The 3,894-nt window shown below is 34.5% G+C and overlaps 1 long non-coding RNA gene across 1 annotated transcript; it reads left to right on the top strand.

The window, feature by feature from the left end:
* The first annotated feature begins 2,113 nt into the window (after positions 1-2,113).
* LOC111374486 lies at positions 2,114-3,508 on the top strand. The gene is made up of 2 exons (XR_002699153.1): positions 2,114-2,669; positions 3,093-3,508. It is a non-coding gene; the product is annotated as an uncharacterized LOC111374486 (long non-coding RNA).
* The last annotated feature ends 386 nt before the right edge of the window (positions 3,509-3,894 follow it).

Here is a 3,894-nt window from a genome sequence, read left to right as displayed (position 1 = left end):
AACAAAAAATTAAAAGATCTTACATGGTCCCATGTAGAGGATTATTATTGGTGCTCCCATTTACTAAAAATTGACCCCATCACCTATTCGTATTTGGAAAATACTTCCCATACGTGATTTTGACACCCTACAAATAGGGATTTGAATTTTCTGATGTGGCTTGACAAAATGGCGGGAGCACTTAAAACACATGTGAGGGGCAGTGTGAGTCGAAGCAAAGGAAATCAGTGAAACTAAAAATGAAAAACCTAACCACTGTTGCAAATTTCGAACAAGAGCCTCCTCAAATTAGAACCGGTTTCGACCATAATTTTCCCGGAAAGGTGGCACTCAAGCGATGAACCTCGAAGGCAATAGTTGAACTTGTTTATGTCCGTCACATTTCTGAAGATTTGAAAATGATGAACACTTTGATCTAATTGAAAAAGCATAAATCCACATTTTTGAAGACGGTTGTTGAGTCGCCTAGCAATATTGAACTGTGCTTTCCAATCTCCATCCTTAGTTTAACAAGTTCCTCTCTTCGGGTAAAATCAATTTGTAATGGGTAAATTCCTTAAAGCTATTTAGAGGGTTTATGGTGACTAAGATAATGATATATTCTGGTTACATGTTTGAAATTTGTTTCATTCGATGCATGTTCGTAATGGACCTAGGTTATACTATTTGGAGGATTTAATTACAATGTAAATTAAGCTCTTATGGTATAACTTCAGGGAGCAGCAAGATTAACTAGTAGACGAACCTTCATAAACATGAATTGTTGATTATTTGTAGTTTTTTGTCTGCTTATCTAACATTGACTACGGATTCCTAAATGTGAGTGTTATATTCTTTTGAAGCTGGATAAACTATGGACAAAATGCAAATGGAGCATGATGATGTGTTGGTAGAATCCGATGATGAGAATGTTACGAACTCTGTTAATGTCGTGGAAGGTGTAACCTCAGTGGGAGATGGTGTGGTTGTGCCAGAGGTAGGTATGGAGTTTAAGGAGCTTAAAGATATGGTCGTACAAAAAATAAGTCTATACTGTTTGATTTCCAATTAAGAAAAGGAATTCGAAAAAGGGAGGTGATGGAGAGTTGAGATATGTGACCTTGGCATGTAGCCATGAAGGTTGAAGAATCGATAATTCTTTCGGTTCCTTGAAGCGGCAACCGACAATACAAATGGGGTGCAAATCTAGGATCTGTGGATCGTCAAATATTCATGGTGTATGGTGAATTAACAAGGTCCAACTCGACCACAATCATGAAACTAGTCCATCGAAATTTAGGTTATATCAATGTAACTGAAAATTGAGTTCACATGTAAAATGCAAGCTTGCAGTCAATGATTTGTCAGGAATTTTGTTGTATAATGACAAGCTAGTATCGGATGAAATATGACATGAAGAAAAACTAAACTTCACTACATATGCTACTACAGCAAAGCAATATCGAAATGGCGTGAGGCAAAGGAAAGTGCAATCTGATTTTGCTGCCGGCCAATGATGGTAAATCGAGATCTAGTGGAACTTGGATATTGAGAGACGACGACCTATGTTCCAAGCGTTGCCAAAAATGGAGATGCGGGAAACGGCCAAACCCCCAATGGAATTGCTGTTGTAGAGTCGACTGTAACGTCATCTGAAGTACTACTGGAGACGGTAAGGCTTGGGTACCTTTTCGTATTTTTTGGGGCACGAAAAATTAGGAGAAAAGCCACTGATTTGGGAGATTTTATTTAGGTTTCAATTTTATTTTATTTTATTTTTGTATTGCCACATCAGTCGGGATTTGAAATTTGTTAAGTATCCTTATTTTTATAGCACGATCATTCATACTTTTGGCTTTTCAAAAATAAAATCTTTGTTGGATCTATATCTTAGTTACAATGGTACGGAAGTAGATTTTTTTTTTTTACTATATGAATCTTGGTCTACTTTGTCAGCATAGTGTCTCAGCTACTCTTTCTCCATAAATTCTACTTTCTACTCACAACCTCTCTTTTCATTCAAGTTCTTTATATTGAACACTTAAAACTGTCCTTCACATGCATGTCTTGTTAATGGCAAAGTGACAAGTAATTACTAGAGAAAATTGCACCCTATGTTACTTTTTGGGTTGGCATTTTAAAAAATGTCATATTTTACTTTTGAACTTTCTTGTCCTTCTAGAAAATTTGAATACCTTGGGTGTCCTTAATTAAAGTTGATTTTATTAGATGAAAAAATTGTACAAAAAGTACATAATAATGATAATAATAACACCAAACCCACCCCATCCTCACACTCTAACCTTACTCTTCTCCCCTCCATTTGCAAATGCAAGAAAATCAAAATTTAAATCTTCAAAGATCCCATTTGCAAAAGCAAGAAAATCAAAACTCAAATCTTGAAAACTCCAACCTCCTTAGCCGCTCCACGCCTGACTTTTCTTTTTCATCCGACCGACATAGCATCTGGAACAAGTGAAGTGACTGTTGAAATCTCTATTTTTTTCTCACATTTTCAATCTTCATCTATCGATTTCTAATTTGTAGCATATGGAATTGTGACACCAAGCTATTGCCATATCCTGAATTTGACCATTGTCTTCTTCTTTTCTCTGTGTCTCTTTTTGTTTTCTATTTTTATTAATCGTTCATATTGAAGAGGAGATAGATGAAAAGGAAGTATCCGGCAAGTATGCTTTTATTGATTATTTGAGTTTGTGTTTCTGTTGTTAGACTGTTAGTTAAATTGATATTGTTTCGACTTTTAATTTCATAAATTAGTCATATAAGTTGGTTTTTAAGTATTATATATAGTGTTCAATTATTTATCTTTTTTTCTTCCATTAATTGGGTTCTTTTTGAAAGCTATTGTTCCCTTAAACATCTGATCCATGTTAGCATGTGGAGAGTATATTTGAAGTTCATATGGAAGTCTTCTATCTAGGAAATCTATCATTCTCGACAAATAGTTTCTAAAATTCTTGACAGTTTCACTAGTTTCTCGAAAGTTATAATGCAATGCCAAACTTGTTTCAAATGCTTCACTAGGTGTCGTACGAATTAAATGCATGTTATATCATTATCTAACCATTGGAATTTGTTCATGTTAATAGTTTCGCATATGGATTTCGAGTTTGTTTTGTCTAAAGGCGAATGTATACATGGATGATGTACGATGTATTTTCCTAATGAAAGGGCTGCACCGGTTCCCTCAATTGCCACTGATGCAGTTGAAAATGAAAAAGTGGTGGTGACGAAAAAATGACGCTCGATGCACATTGGAACATTATCAATGTTAAATCGGACTATGCACACTAGGAGTGGTAGGAAGAGAGGAAATAACATAAAATAATATGTTTTTTTGATTGGGAAAAAATGTGTACCATTTTTTTGAACTTGGAATTTGTCATGTTTTGAAATTTTTTACATTTATGTTTGTTTTCATATTTATTTGAAAAATTATTTAGGTCTATTGTCATGTATGTTTAGTTTATGTTATTTTACTCAAATATAGTGTTATTGTGAACGATGTTGATTGAGCATATATTTGATACTTTCAAGTAGAGATTGATGGACAGTAGTATGATTATGATATGATTTGTATTTGTATAGATTTGTTAATGTTCTGGACATGTGGAATTCTATGTGTGTTTACTACTATGGTTGTAAAAGCTGTGCCTCCCATTAGATACAATTTTGAGACAGTCCTCCAGGTTTGAGACACTGTTGAGTTCAAACAGATACAATTTTTTCCACTCAATAAATTATTTCTGGGTATATGGGTTTGGGATCATTAGCTCGGACGATTCACACAAATATAGTAGGGACAAACATTAAAATGTCGACGACAATTGAAGGGGGACCTCAATGCCAACAATTATCAGTCATATTTATGTTTTCTAATTTTAGCCAGGG

The sequence above is a fragment of the Olea europaea genome, unplaced genomic scaffold, assembly GCF_002742605.1.
Source record: "Olea europaea var. sylvestris unplaced genomic scaffold, O_europaea_v1 scaffold1257, whole genome shotgun sequence".
In the NCBI taxonomy this organism is placed as follows: domain Eukaryota; kingdom Viridiplantae; phylum Streptophyta; class Magnoliopsida; order Lamiales; family Oleaceae; genus Olea; species Olea europaea.
Note: the sequence above shows the minus strand (reverse complement) of the source record. Positions and strands in the feature narration are given on the sequence as shown.